Raw genomic sequence first — 17,349 nt, 5'->3', positions numbered from 1 at the left:
ATGAACAGCAGTATGGAAGTATAAGCCGAATAAATCCTTTCCTCCCCAACTTGCTTCTTGGTCATGATGTTTGTGCAGGAATAGAAACCCTGATTAAGACACCATAGATAATATTACTTACAGAATTTTATTCATTTGAAGATAGTATGGGTAAATCTATAAAGTTCACAAACATGCACACACACATACACACACACACACACACACACACATGCTCATATGCATATGCACACCCATATCTACATACATGCACACACACATGCTCACACAACCACACACATACATATCCACATATGCACAACCATGCAGAAAGTCATATAAAAATGCACAAACATGAACACATGTACATACAAATGCAAAAACACATGCACAAATGTGCACATGTGTGAACAAACACAATGTAAAACATATATATATATATATTTATATACATGAACATTTATATACATATTTATACATGTACACATCTCACAAATAAACTCACTCACATAAAATACCTCTTCACAACATATTCACATTTATTGTTAGTCAAAAAATAATAGTGATATTGTGTAATTTTTAATATATGTGTGTCCTAGTTTTAATTTAAAAGAGAATATGTTGTATTTTCTTCCATTTTTTTCTCTATTTGAATCCATCACAGTGTACAACAAACCAAGCCACAGCACAGATGTTTAAATTCAGCTCTCTACTTCCTCTGTGGTAGCTGGCCTTGTATCTCAGTGACCTCAGTGTTAGCTTTGCTATGGATCAGAGCCCAGACCAGATGGTTGCCATTACCTGGAATTGCTTTTAAAAGTCACCAGGTACCTTGCGGATGAGGATATTCCAGGGTTGTTCTCAGAAAACAAGCATGCCATTTTCATTGCCCAGGAATGGAAATACCAAGGTTAACTTTACATGTCCCACAGTAGATGTGGAAAGTTGCCTTAGTCACAGCCCGTGGCTCACATTTGCACATTGTGAGGTCTCTAATCACGACTTGTGTAGTCATGGAGGTCTAATATCAGCTGAGATGTTAATAAAGAGACTCACCAGTTGCTACCTAAGTGTTCAAGCACAACACAAATAGTTTTCCAAGCCACCTGAGAAACATCCATTTTTTATTGTAAAGACGTTCCATGTATGTTCTAAATTTTCTTCCCCATACCTTTTTCTACTGCCATTATTATTACTGTTCCTACTACTCACACAATCACCATAATTATAGGGACCACTCTTTTTTCTCAAAGTGCTGTTCAGGAAACTAATTTGCATTCATTAGTCCTTTAATTCCTTCTCAAGTAATCAAGGTAGATAATTTGCACAATCAGTGAATAAAGACATGGAGGTCACTTGCATACTCAGCAGATCATAGATACAGATTTAAAACTTATGTCCTTTATGTATGAATAAAAACCTAATTGTCTACAATGGTATGTCTTTTCATATATTTTTATCAATGAAGATACTTCTTAATATTTACTTTAGCCTTTGGTGATGGATAGAAATCAATACACTAAAAAATGCATTAGTACAGTATTTTAGGAAACATATCTCAAGAAGATACTTTATCTTCATTATTGTATTTTGATAACAGACATATAATATGGTATAAGTTTATTATATATTTCACAGATTAAAAAAAAGACACCTATGTTTTCTGAACAACAAAGAGAGGATATTAAAAACTTGATTTTGCCTTATTGCAGAACCACATTAGACCAAGGTTTGAGATCCACTGGTTTAATGTACACAACAGAAATTTAAACAGTGGCTGTTCAGTTTGACTTGCTGGAGCTCTAGAAATTCCAACCAAGTTTCAAAGAAAATGAAGGCAAAGGAAGTTATAAGAAGAAAAATAAGTGTCAACATGGTCCCTTAGTGGTATTATATTTTCCAATTAAGATCTTGATTCTAGTTCAGTCAAATGTACTGGCAAAAAGGGGGGGGGGGTTGAAATGATTTTTGGCAAGGTACTCAGTGCATAAGACAATGGACATTGTGCCCTTCCCATGTTTCCACTAATTCAGAGAAAAATTAATGCTCTTAATAACAGCAGTGCCTTCTTAAGCTGCCAACCTAATAACAGTCAGCCCCAGATTGGTATTATGGTTGACAGAAAATGACTTTATAGCATGGAATAGATAATTTTTAAAAATCCAGCAATAAAGAAGAGATTTTTCTTAGTCCTATATATAATCTGAAATGTAGCATTTGCAGGTGTAGCTAAGACTGAACCATGTTTACATTCGCTTTGAAGTTAGTGTGTGCATCTCTCTCTCTCTCTCTCTCTCTCTCTCTCTCTCTCTCTCTCTCTGTGTGTGTGTGTGTGTGTGTGTGTGTGTGTATTTTAGTGTATTGTAAACATCTGCATGTGTCGATATGAATATTCCTGCACTGCACACAGGTGGAGGTCAGAGATGTTTGATATCCTACCCTACCGATTTCCAATTTATTCTTTTGGGGTTGGGGTTCTCAATAAACCTTTGAGTTTGATGTTCACTCCCTAGGCAGGGTGGGCATAAAATCCTTTCAGTTCTTTTGTTTCAGCCTCATCTTCCATCAGAACTGGGTTTAGAGTCACACAAGGCTGTAAGAGATTGTAGTGGATTCAAATCTAGGACCATATGGTGGCACAGATACTCTTAACAATGGAGCCATTACCCTAGCTGCATGCTTTGAAATTTTAAGGTGAAAAAATGGAATGGTTCTCTCCTAGATGTGCATCTAGCTGACTCTATACACATAATGATGGTTCTTTTAAAAAATAGCCATTTATAAATTAGACTTATTCTTAAGTTTTTGGTTTTGAGCCTTGTAGCTCAATTGATATCAGAAAGGCTTTCTCCAGTCACTGAGGGGAGCAGATGGAGAAACCCACAGCCAGATATTAGATAGAACTCAGGGAATCCTGCAGAGAAGGGAGGAGAGATTGTTGGAGCCAGAGATATCAATGACATCAGGAACCACAGACTCATGTAAACAAGACTCATTGGTCCTCCAGTAGTCTGCGGAGGTCGGCACTAGGCTTACTGCATACATGCTGTGGTTGTATAGCTTGAGGATTTTGTGCATCACTTTAGAGGTAAACAAGTCCTGTCAGAGAATCTTTTGCCTGCTCCTGGGAACCTTTTACTCCTACTGGGTTTCCTTGCTCTGTGTCTTGATAGTCTTAATTCATCTTGTTATGTCAAGTTCTGTTGATATTCCTGGGAAGCCTGTTCTTTTCTGAAAGTAAATGGAGGGCCTGTGAATCTGGGGGAAAAGGGAGGTGAAGGGGGAAGAGGAATTAGGGGAGTCTGATGTAGGGCTGTATTTTTATGAAAAAAAATAATCATAGAAACAAAAGTAGAATTATAATATGATAGGAATTTTGAGATTTCTCAAATTTTATTTTTAATTACTTATGCTATTGCTAGCAGATTGTAACATGTAGTACCAATTTAGTTGCTATCATTAAAGATAGTTGAAATTAGTAAATTTTCCTATATTCTTGGGAATTATCATCCCATGTCTGTTTGTTTGGCCACACACACACACACACACACACACACACACACACACACACACACTTAAGCCAAAATATAACACATTTCGAAATATCTTGTTCTTGATATTCTAAATTCTTTGTTTCATTGTATAACTGCATTAAAATGAGGATAGATAAGAAAATTATATATACACACATACACATGCAATACACACACACACACACACACACACACACACACACACACACACACACATATATATAGTATTTCAGTTAAAAACAGAAACATAAGAGCTTATATAGATATTTTGTTTTGTTAGTTTTTATCTTATTTGCATCAGTCTGAATAAAGATTGAGTCTCTAATTGTACAAAGTTTTTTAAATATCATGAAGTTGGATCTGTTGATGAAGATAATAAATCTCAATTGGTGGAGAAATTGGAGTAGCTGGAGTTGTGAGAGATTATAGACCAGATGGTAGGATAGTCCAACATGTACTTCTTAACCATCCCTAACAGATTCATGACTGAGGAATGGAAGATGCCCCGTGCTTTTCAGTGGAGAGATTGGGCCAGGAATTGGGTCTATTGCCTGGTCTGAAACATTTTATATGTATGTAAGGGAACACTTACAGATTTCTACTTTAATTTTGTTGGGGGATATTGAAATTGATGAAGTTCAAGTCTTTAAATATGATTTTCTATATTTCATGAAACCAACTACAGAGTATCCATCATTTCTTCTCTAAATGTGAGGGGTGGTGATGTCTTATGATTTATCTCTGGGGTTTCAGGAGAAATTTGAGACATATGACCCTTGTCCTTGATAGAAGGCAAAAGCCCCCATATATTGTAGAGTTTATCTTCCCGTTTCCTGTTTCTGGCAGACTGAGTTTTATTAGCAGCGTAGTACTGTTAGCATGTCTTTCTCATATATAGAAAATCATGAAATGGTTGGAAACAGATTCATTTATGTCAGCCCATTGAAAAGAAAAAAAATGAAGAGAGGCAATTTCTAGATGTGAGACATGTAGGATATAATGCTTTCTGGGACATTGGTCAAGATTTTTCCAATTTTCAGTTATTTTATTGGTTCTACAGAAAAGCATTGACGATAGGCATTATAGACTAGCACTGAGATTACAAGTAAGCTTTACTGAATTTAATGATTCTAGAAAGAAAAAATAACTAGAATTCCATTTATGTATTCCTCCATTAGTATTCTAAAATTCTAATTGGGTTCCTGCAATGAGTTATTTCATACCAGTCACCAACAGTTGACAATCAGTATGGCTTAGAAATGAACTTTTTTAAAAAACATATCAGATTAGACTTTATATGTTTAATAATAGCTCTTGGAAAAGACACTGAGAAAAGTAATTTGAGCACAATGTGGATTACTCGAATCTGCTTCCCATTATAAAACATTTTCAAAGACCATTAGAGGAAAAATGGGGGATTTACACTGCAGTAGATAAGCAGCCATAGGCTCAAAATCAATCTTTTAAAGCCAATTGTGGAATTTCATATTCCCTTTCATACAATATTCTTTAGATCTTTTGTTTAACATGAACTAAGCGAGATGCACAGCTGCGCAGGCCACAGAAAACCCTTCAGACTTCTACTGTGCCCCATAACTGTGCACTTATCTAGAATGTTTCAGTACTGTGATGCTTTGCTCAACAGCTTCCGGAAAGTGGTGCAGCCCATTCAGGCAATGAACTTCCCTTCCAAAGCACACAGGAGTACCTCTACTCCTCGAATATTTATTGAGAATTCTGTAATCCATGTCTTAATTGTGTAGGTAGAAAGGGTGAACTCTACCTGCTGCAAGCCTGGACTCTGGGCAACAGACCATCAAGTCCAATGTCAACAAACTTTCAAAACTGAAATTCAAGAATTACACTGTTAATGTTCTCTCAAATGGCTCTAGAATAAATGAATACAAAGAGAAAAGGAGCAGTCTTAGCTTTCAGCTTCAAAAAGGGAAAAAATGAATGTTTTAAACTCTAATCAAAATGACAAATATTTTAAAAACATTACTGACTAGACACCTTTTAAGAGAGGTGGGACCATTATCAAGCAATCAAGGGAATTATGATATTGAAAGAGACAGAGTTAAAATATAAATCAGGGTAATTTCAATCCATCAGACAATTGCATGGGTGCTCTTATATATTTGGAATTCAGTTCCCTGTCCTGGGAAGAATATTGGAAAGATGTTATTGATTGGAAATATATTTTTCCTCCTGCTAGCCTGGATGTTTTGGGGGAAAGAAATATTTGCTTCTCACTCTATTAAGGTTTAAATACCTGACAATAATGAAGAGGATTAAAAAGCCAGAAACTATTCAAATCTATCTGTCTAGGAATTTGTGCAGAGGCAAGGAATGGAGGAAAGAGGAGAAGAGTTGAGCCCATGTGTCTATTAAGACAAATTCAGTTCAGAAAAATAAGAATGAAAAAGCCTGTAGTACCTAAAAGCCCATAGACATTGAATGACCCCATGGTCTGAGCCTTGGTTATTAGATCATACAAACCATGAAGGTAATGGAGAGACAAATATATCATATAAAATATATGCACATTTTGAGCAGATAACAGATTACTGTTTTCCTGAACGTTCTGTTTCCAAATGGTTACAAAATACTTAAAAACTACCTTGGCCACCTCTGATTCTCACCCCTCTATGTATCCAGAGAAAGGCTCTTTCTTTTTGAAAGGGAGTCAGCTGAGAATATACATCTGATCCTTGGCTTCACAGTATCAGATACCACAGTGAACTGCCTGACCTAAACATTACAATACTAAGAAATGAAACAAATATACAAACAAAAAACATGATAATATTTTTGAATCTCTAGATAAATATGTCATTTTGTTATCATTGCAATGAACGTCATTTTCATAATATTTAGAAAATTGGGCATGTTTATTAATCTAATATTAGGATGGAGGAAGCATCTTTTGATTCTAGATATCAGCAGTATTACAGTTCATTCATCTTTGAGGGCTGATTGTCCTGGGTCACTGTGACATAGCCACAGTCTTGTGTGCATGCTGCCTAAGAGGGAAGGTTGATGTACAACATGACAGAAAAACAGATGCACAGTCACAATATCTGTCTGTGTAGGTTGGGACATCTCTGGGTGTGGCCTTTGTACTTGTGTTCATGCGAAAGAAGCTTGGTAAAGCCTTGGACCCCTTTCCTGAGGTGTTGGTCAGGTGTGTGGCTCCTTTCTAAGGAATTCAATAATGGAATCCAGGTCTGAGTTAGGGTATGGTGGCCAATAGCAGAAAGGTTATCGGGTTATTGTTGCTGTGACCCCAAGAAGGAAATAACTGGAAGTCTAGTGAGTAAGGTGTTTTGTTTTGTTTTGTTTTGTTTTTTAATTTTTTATTAGGTATTTAGCTCATTTACATTTCCAATGCTATACCAAAAGTCCCCCATACGCACCCACCCCCACTCCCCTACCCACCCACTCCCCCTTTTTGGCCCTGGCGTTCCCCTGTACTGGGGCATATAAATTTTGCGTGTCCAATGGGCCTCTCTTTCCAGTGATGACCGACTAGGCCATCTTTTGATACATATGTTTTGTTTTTTAGTGTGAACCTTACTTCCTTGCCTGTCAACACCATTCCACGATGTATGCTTTTATCTAGTTATACTTCTCTTTCTTTTTAATTGGCTAATTTTAATTACTATGCAAAATTATATATTTCATTATTAATTTTCAGAATTCTTTGTTGAGCTTCCTTTTCCTAGCCATTGCAGGACCCCTTGTCTCCCTGGGTATCCCCTGCTCTGCCTCTATGCCATAGGTTTCCTGGGATAAGTCAAGCCCTTGGTAAGACTGTGAGACCATACCAGCTACCTGAAAGAAGCAGATCAGGCAAGCTGTCTGGAAAAAGTTTAAAGCAAATGGAACACTTGGGAAGGATACTTTCCATCCTTTACAGCTGCTGGTAGGCTGTGCAGTTGCTCCACAGCCCCATCTTTTGTGGGTTGTCACTCTTACTGTGGTGGGCTTGAAGTTAAATACAAACAGATTCCTATGCTTGGACACTTGTTTAACAGCTATTGTGCTGTTTTGGGGAGGTGGCTACTTGAGAAGAGATCTCAGGTTTATTGCCTATTCTATTTCAAGCACAAGTTCTACCTCTCGGCCCACTGAGATGTTATTTATGCCAAAAAGCAAACAGAAGGCCAGTGATGGAAGGTGCACTCTGAAACTAATGGCCAACGTAAGCCCTTTATCTAATAAATTATTTCTTCCACATATTTTGTGACAGAGATGAGAAAATAATCAATTCATTTCTAATAGTAAGGATGCTAAATAATACTATATATAATAAAACAGTGTAATTATTGAGGCATTTTGTTATAAATTTAGGAAAGATAAACACTTGCATAATTAATATATTCAGGTATTTGGATTGTTTCATGACAGGCAGATATTAGAACTCCAAGTATAGGAAATATTCCTCTAAAATTTCCTCTGTCTTATAAAATGCTATGAAGCACAAGAAACATTAAACTATGCTAAAGTGGATCTTTAAGTTTTAAGTGTATCTTTGCATTATTATTTTAGGTTTTTATTAAAGGTGTGTACTTTCACTTAGCTATGGAAATCATATCTTGGGATGGAGAGATGGCTCAGCAGTTAGGAGCACTGACTGCCCTTCCAGAGGTCCTAAGTTCAGTTCCCAGAAATCACATGGTAGCTCATAACCATCTATAATGGGATCTGGTAGCTTCTTCCGGTGTGTCTGAAGTCAGCTACAGTGTACTCACAAACATAAAATGTATAAATCTTTTTAAAAGGAGAAAATTATGCCTTAATGAACACAATGCCTACTGTTTTTCTAATTTACTTAGAAAAATAACACCATGAAATCATAATCCTCTAGATTATTTATCTAGGGTGTGGGAGAATAGAAAGTATTTGAAAGGTCATGAGAATAAATGCATAGATTTTACATTGAATACAGTTCCCAAAGAATATGGTGAAGAATAGCATCAGAAATGCTGATAAATATCACTTACAACTGTGACCTGTAATAAACACTAGTTTTAAAGACTTCAAATGTCTTGACTCACTTAATGCTAGCTGCACCTACATTCGGTAAATGACAGTAATTATTCTGATTATCCTAGATTTGTGTAAATCAGGAAATGGAGGTAAAAATTGCTGGAGGTCAAACAGCTGCTACATTACAGACGTGAAATTTAAACCAAGGAGAGGCTACGAAGAATTCTTTCTATTTTCCAATCTTATAATTTAGTAACTGTACATGTTGAACAAATGTTAGACTTTGTTCCAGAAAAGCAGTAGGAAATAGTAGGAAATATATTTAGAATAATAGCCACTGTTATAGAAGAGAGAAAGGCTGTTCAGGCACAAAATAAATTTAAAAAAAGATTTTGATGCAGATAGATTTGTAGCATGGTTCATTTAAATGCACACAGAAGCATGAAATAACTATTTTGTATATAATTTAAATGCTCTTAACAGTTTACAGTTTTGTGGATAATCTAGGTATTTAAATAAAGCAGATATTGGAACAAAGAAACAGAAAGACACCAAATACACATATACATGCAAAAAAAACCCATAACCATACACAAGATTTTTGCTTCATACAAAAACTATAAGGCCCCACTTTTTCTCTAAATAAAAGACAAGAAAGTCACATTCAAAGCACTGTTAACTGATAATTCGATGGCTTCATATTACACTCTGACATCATGGAAGGATCCTAACAAATGATGAGCTCATGAGAAAACACACACAGCAGTCACTTGTGGAAACATCAGTGTCATTGAAAATTAAGCCTATGAAAAGCCTGGAGACTGTTAATCAGAAGTAGTCCAGCCAAGTGCAGTCTAGCTTTTCCTTCTATTGTTCCAATAGTGAAGGCAGCTGTGATAGCAATGAGACCAAACTTAGTTCCCTTGAAAAAGAATGAAAACCAACAATGATGACTTTTTTTATACATAAACAGATGTGCTCATACAAAGAATAGAAAATTGTTGTTAGCCTCTTGTAAAAAGAAGAAGAAGAAGAAGAAGAAGAAGAAGAAGAAGAAGAAGAAGAAGAAGAAGAAGAAGAAGAAGAAGAAGAAGAAGAAGAAGAAGAAGAAGAAGAGAAGAAGAAGAGGAGGAGGAGGAGGAGGAGGAGGAGGAGGAGGAGGAGGAGGAGGAGGAGGAGAAGAGAAAAGAGAAAAAGAAAAGCTTCTGCCTACATTCCCAGATGCCTGCCCAGCATCTGGGGCAAGGCAAGCAGAAGTGAACTATATGACTGTTCCCCTCTACACTCCATTTTCAGCTCAAGGCTCTGCTTTCATCCCTGACAGCATGCCAACACCAAGGACAATGTACAGGACCACATCCTAGCAGCCAACCCTACATCTGATCAAGGGCCAATATCCAATATATACAAAGAACTCAAGAAGGTAGACTCCAGAGAACCAAATAACCTTATTAAAAATAGGGTATACAGATAAACAAAGAATTGTCATCTGAGGAATACTGAACAGCTGAGAAGCAACTAGAAAAATGTTCAACATATTTAGTCATCAGTGAAATGCAAACCAAAATAACCCTGAGATTCCACATCACACTTGTCAGAATGGCTAAGATCATAAACTCAGGTGACAGCAGATGATGGTGATGATGTGGACAAAGAGGAACACTACTACTCTATTGCTGGTGGGATTGCAAGCTGGTACAACCACTCTGGATATCAGTTTGAAGGTTCCTCAGAAAATTATACATAGTTCTACCTGAGGACCCATCTGTACAACTCCTGGTCATGTACCCAGAAGATGCTCCAACGTATAATAAGGGCAATGCAAAGAATCAATAAATCCAAGAGCTGGTTCTTTGAGAAAATCAAGAAGATAGACAAAACCTTAGCCAAGTTAAATAAAAGGCAGAAAGAATATTCAAATGAACAAAACCAGAAAGGATAAGGGAGACATAACAGACAGGATGGAAATACAAAGATTCAATAGATCTTGATTTAAAAAAAAATGTGTATGCCATGAATTGGAAAAATCTAAATAAAGCTAAACTCTCCCTGATACCTAATCCACACAGACTCAACAAAGTAAGAATTTGAGACTAGTTTTCCATATGAACTTTGTTGTAAATACACCCAATATAATACTTGCAAGCTGAATTAAAACCATTATCCACCATGATCAAGTAAGCTTTATTCTATGGTTGTAGAAATGGTGAAATTTAAGAAAATCCATCGATATAATTGACCATATAAATATTTTTTTTAAAAAAGCATGATTATTTCATTACATGCAAAAAGCCTTTAAAAAAAATCAAACACTCCTTTATGATAAAGGTCGTGGAGAGATCAGGGATAGAAGGCACATAAGTAAACACAATAAACATCATATACTGCAAACCGATAGCCAATGTCATAATTAAATGCAGAGAAACTTAAAGCAATTCCACTAAAATCAGAGACAAGTTTGCACACTCTCTCTTTATCTATTTAATATAGTACCAGATGCTTTATCTAGATCAGTAAGATCACTAAAGGAGATCAAGGGGATACAAATTGGAAAGAAAGATGACAGAGTACAGCTATTTGCAGATGATATGATAGTATACAACAGTGACTCCAAAAATTCTACAAGAGAAACTCAAGCAGATAAGGAAGCGAAGCAGGAGCTGATGCAGAAGCCAAGGAGGGCTGTTTCTTACTGTCTTTCTTCCCTTGGCTTGCTCAGCTTGCTTTTTTTTTTCCTTTTTTTTTCTTTTTCCAATTTTTATTAGGTATTTTTGTCATTTACATTTCAAATGCTATCCTGAAAGTCCCCTATACATACCCCCAACCCTGCTCCTCTACCCATCCACTCCCACTTCTTGACCCTGGTGTTGCCCTGTACTGGGGCATATAAAGTTTGCAAGACAAAGGGGCCTCTCTTCCAAATGATGGCTAACCAGGCCATCTTCTGCCACATATGCAGCTAGAGACTTGAGCTCTGGGTGTACTGGTTAGTTCATATTGTTGTTCCACCTATAGGGTTGCAGACCCCTTCAGCTCCTTTGGTACTTTTTCTAGCTCTTCCATTGATGGCCCTGTGTTTGGTCCAATAGCTGACAGTGAGCATCCACTTCTGTGTTTGCCATGCATTGGCATAGCTTCAAAAGAGACAGCTATATCAGAGTCTTTTCAGCAAGATCATGCTGGCATATGCAATAAAGCAGGGTGGGGGGAGTATATATGGGACTTTCAGGATAGCATTTGAAATGTAAATGACAAAATTACCTAATAAAAATTGGAAAAAGGAAAAAAAAGTGTCTGATCCCTGGGTGCAGTAGTCTCTGGATAGTCCATCCTTTCGTGTCAGCTCCAAATTTTGTCTCTGTAACTCCTTCCATGAGTGTTTTGTTCCCAGGTCTAAAAAGGGGTGAAGTGTCCACACTTTGGTTTTCATTCTTCTTGAGTTTCATATGTTTTGCAAATTGTATCTTGGGTATTCTAAGTTTCTGGGCTAATATCCACCTATTGGTGAGTGCATATCATGTGAGTTCTTTTGTGATTGGGTTACCCCACTCAAGATAATATACTCCAGATACATCCATTTGCTAGGAATTTCATAAATTCATTGTTTTTAATAGCTGAGTAGTACTCCATTGTGTATATGTACCACATTTAGTGTATCCATTCCTCTTTTGAGGGGCATTCTTTCCAGCTTCTGGCTATTATAAATAAGGCTGCGATGAACATAGTGGAGCATGTGTTCTTATTATCCGTTGGAACATCTTCTGGATATATGCCCAGAAGAGGTATTGCAGGATCCTCCATTAGTACTATGTCCAATTTTCTGAGGAAACATCAGACTCATTTGCAGAGTGGTTGTACAAGCTTGCAATGTCACCAACAATAGAGGAGTGTTCTTCTTTTTCCACATCCTCACCAGCATCTGCTATCACCTGAATTTTTGATCTTAGCCATTCTGACTGGTGTGAGGTGGAATCTCTGGGTTGTTTTGATTTGCATTTCCCTGATGATTAAAGATGTTGAACATTTTTTCAGGTGCTTCTCAGCCATTCGATATTCTTTAGTTGAGAATTCTTTGTTTATCTCTGTTGCCCATTTTTTAATGGGTTATTTGATTTTCTGGAATCCAGCTTCTTGAGTTCTTTATATATATTGGATATTAGTCCCCTATCTGATTTAGGATTGGTAAAGATCCTTTCCCAATCTGTTGGTCACCTTTTTGTCCTATTGACAGTGTCTTTTGCCTTACAGAAGCTTTGCAATTTTATGGTAGACCAATGGAATACAATTGAAGACTCAGAAATGCACCCACACACCCATGATCACTTGATCTTTCACAAGGGAGATAAAACCATCCAGTGAAAAAAAAGACAGCATTTTCAACAAATGGTGCTGGCACAAAGGCAGTTATCATGTAGAAGAATGCAAATTGATCCATTCTTATCTCCTTGTACTAAGATCAAGTCTAAGTGGTTCAAGGAACCTCAGATAAAACCAGAGACACTAAAACTTATAGAGGAGAAAGTTGGGAAGTGCCTTGAATATATGGACACAGTGGGAAGATTCCTGAACAGAACAGCAATGGTTTATGCTGTAAGATCAGCTTGCTTTCTTGTAGCGCCCAGGACTACCAGCCCAGAGATGGTACCACCCACAAGGGGCCCTCCCCATTTGATCACTAATTGAGGAATTGCTCTATAACTGTATCTCATGGAGGCCTTTCCTCACCTGAAGCTCCTTTCTCTGTGTTAACTCCAGCATGTGTCAAGTTGACACACAAAACCAGCCAGTACAAACATCTTAAGTGCCTAAGTGAAGTGGCTGGATACAAACTAACTCCAAACAAAGCAAAAACAAACAAACACAAACAAAAATAAACAAATAATCAGTATCCCTTCTTTATACAAACAAAAAAAATGGGCTGAGAAAGAAATTAGTGAGTCCATACCCTTCACAATGCCTAGAAATAATTTAAAACATCTCTTTATATCTCTAACAAGCAAGTGAAAGACTAGTACGACAAGAACTTCAAGTATTTTAAGAAATAAATTGAAGAAGATATCAGAATATTGAATGATCTTCAATGCTCATGGACCCATAGGATTAACATAGTAAACATGTCCAAAATAATCTAGACATTCAATGCAATTCCCGTCAAAATTAGAACAAACTCTTTACAGATCTTAAAACAATCCTGTACAGTAAAAGAATCTTGAGGAATCAACATTATTGATTTCAGACTCTATGAAAAAATCTGTTGTAATAAAAATGACATGATATTGACATAAAAACATGAGTTGATTATTGGACTTAAATTGAAGAACCAGAAATAAACCCACATACTTCTTGACACTTGTTTTTGACAACAAAGTCCAAACTATGAAATGGAATAGGGATTAAAAAGACCGTCAACAAACATTGCTAGTCTCACTGGATCTGTGCATGTAGAAGAATGCAAATAGATATTTATCTATCACCCTGCACAAAACTCAAGTCCAAGCAGATCAAAATTTCAACATAAAACTGGATACATAACCTTGACCATACTTTCACTGGAGACAATTTCCAGAACAGAAAACAAACAGCTCAGACACTAACATCAACAATCAATAAATGGGACCTCATGAAGCTGGAAAGATTCTGTAAGGCAAAGGACAAAGTCAATAAGACAAAAAGGTAGCCTATAGAATGGGAAAATTCTTCAACAGCCATACACCTACAGAGGACTAATATGAAAATATATAAAGAACACAAGAATTTAGACATCAACAAACCAAATAAACTAAGTTAAAAATATGGTACAGAGATCAACAGTCAATTCCCAATAGAGGACTGTCTAATGGATGGGGAAACGTTTATGAAATGTACAACATCCTTAGTCATCAGGGAAATGCATATCAAAAGGAGTATGAGCTTCTATCTTACACCCATTAGAGTGTCTAAAGTCAAGAATGCATCAAACAACTCATTCTGGCAATGATATAGAACTAGGGGAACACTCTTCTATTGCTGATTAGAGTACAAACTTGTAGAACCACTTTGAAAGTGAATTCAGTGGTATCTCAGAAAACTGGGTATAGTTCTACCTCAAGATCAACCTATACCACTTCTGGGAATATCCCCAAAAGATGCCCCATCATACTTCAAGCCAAGTTACTCACCTATGTGCATAAAATCTTTATTTCTAATGGCTAGAAATGGAAACGACCTAGATGCCCCTGAACCAAATAATTGATAAAGAAAATGCAGTATTTTATCAAGTCAAATAATAAATACTCAGCTATAAAAACCAATGATATCATGAAATTTGTAAGAAAATGGATAAAACTACAAAATATCATCCTGAGTGACATAACCCACATCCAAAGGATATGCAAATTATGTCCCTGCTTATAACTGTATATTAGCCCTAAAGTACAGGATACTCAAGATATAATTCACAAACCAAAAGAAGCTAAATAGGAGGGAGGGCCCAAGGGAGAATGATTTAAGCTCACTTAGAAGAGAAAACAAACTGGACTTTGTGGTAGATAGAGGGAGAGAACTGGGTAGTAGAGTGTGTGAGAAGGGTAACAGGAGGGTTCAACTGTGGGGATGACTAAAAAGAGAGAACTGGGATTGGTGGAGGGTCATCTCTTAGATGAGCTAGAAAACTGCAAGAAAGGAAACTCCTAGGATGTGATATGAGGGTAACTCTAGCTACAACTACCAGCAACATGAGATATGGAACCTGAAATAGCTATTTCTTATAACCAGGCAATATTTCCAATGGAAGAATGGGAACGCCAACCCACCCAAAAAACTTTTGACCTGCAATTTGTCCTACTTTTTAGATGTGCAGGGATAAAGATAGAGCAGAAATTGGTGGAGAAGACAACCAAGGACTGGCCCAATTTGAGACCTATGGCATAAAAGAGATCCCACCTCTGACATCATTAATGATATTGTCCTATACATGCAGGCAGGAGCCTAGCATAATTGCCATCGCAGAGGCTTTACTCAACTGCTAATGGAAACAAATGCAGAACACACAGCAAAATGTGAGCCAGACCTCAGGAAATCTTTTGGAAGAGGGGGAAGAGTAATTGATGGAGCCAGAGAGATCAAGAACACCAAAAGAAAAATTACAAAACCAACTAACCTGGGCCCATATGGGGCTACTGAGAATTTGCTACCAATCAGGGAGCTTGCATGGAATGGACCTAGACCCCCTACATCTATGTATCAGATGTGTCGCAAGGTCTTCATATAAGACCATAATAGCCAGAGCCGGGCCATCTCTGCCTCTTTTGCCTGTCTTTGGAAAACTTTCCCTTAACTGGGCTAACTTGTCTAGCTTCAATAGAAGACGCACCTGTGCCTACCAAAGTTCGATATACCAAGGCCAGTTGATACTCATTAGAAGCCTTCCCTTCTCTGAGGAGGAGAGGTAACAGGAGAGAAGGGGATGGAGGACTGAGAAGAAAGAAGATAGAGGAAGATATGATCTTGGAGTATAAAGCAACTAAGTATATAATTAATGAAAGAAAAGTACATGAAAAATAAATTAGATGATTGGTCCTAAAACAAACAAACAAACTAAACTAACTAACTAACTAACTAAATCTGAAGAACTTACATTCAAGAAAAAGTAAAGAATGCATACACAGCCTAATGATTTTATCATAGTGATCTCTATAATTTCATCTGACACTTTGTGTTTTAAGATTTACATTCTTCATGCTTCCCACATGCCACTCCCCCTCACAGTGGTACAACCTCCAAGTCCCCTTTGTTGGAAGTAGGTTTCCCACACCCAATACAAGTCATCTCCTCTCTCCATTCAGTCTGGTCATGTCCTATTTCTGCTTAGTAGATGCCTCGCTCCTGCATTATCTGCAGATAATTTATTTTTTGATGATCCCTGAAAGCCTTTAAACTAGTGACTCAGGACATACATTCTTTAATTCAGCCTTAGAGTCAGGAAGAAAGAACTATATGGCTGAGTAGAACAGGAACACAGGAAGTGCTGCGTTTTAGAGATGTAGACCTATGACCAAAGAAATAAAGGGAATACTGGGAATTTGTAATCAGTATCCTTTGCAAAAGCTAGGATATATGAAGATTTGACAGTAAAGAGATAGTGTGCTGTTGGTAAAGCCAAACCTGTACACAAAATGTATGCCAAATGCCAAAATCTTGTTACTTAATAAACGTTGAAGCCTAACTATCTTGCACGTGTTTTTGGAAACGTTTTTAAAACCAAAACAGGAAATCAAAAAACAAAGATAGTCCATCAGTGAAGAGTTCTAATAAGGATTCAAAGACCATCCTTAATAAACCTGTGACAAAAAGAACTCACAAACATTGTTATTTTTATCCTCCGTTGAGCAAATCTAGTTTCCTTTCTTGGATGTCACAGGATCAGCAAGAGTTTGAAAAACTATAATTGCTTAATAGGTAAGCCAACATGTTTTATTGAAATTTTACTAAGTAGTTTATGAGAAATATTATAAGACCTAAAAATGTATAAAGCACCCAGACTTACTAAGTGGATATAGGGATCAATCACATACATGATAGAATATGGAGACTTAAAAGTAAAACAAAGGGGTAGATATGAGAAAGTATTAAAGAAGTTCTGTGTTATGAGTATCTAAAAGAAAAGGTAAAATTAATTGAAAATATTTCTGGAAAAGTATTTCTCCATTGGTATTTTAGAGCAAGAGATGTGATACAGTGAGTGGAATGTTCTATTTAGAAGAGCCATTTTGAATATAGTTATCTATTTAAAATTTGATTCAGACCACTCCTTGATCTAGAATTTTAATCAGGAAATATAAACTTGGATAGCCTCTCATTAGTGCTT

The sequence above is a fragment of the Mus musculus genome, chromosome 12 (genome assembly GCF_000001635.26).
Source record: "Mus musculus strain C57BL/6J chromosome 12, GRCm38.p6 C57BL/6J".
Classification (NCBI taxonomy): Eukaryota; Metazoa; Chordata; class Mammalia; order Rodentia; family Muridae; genus Mus; species Mus musculus.
The sequence above is the reverse complement of the archived record's forward strand: the minus strand, read 5'-3'. Positions refer to the sequence as shown.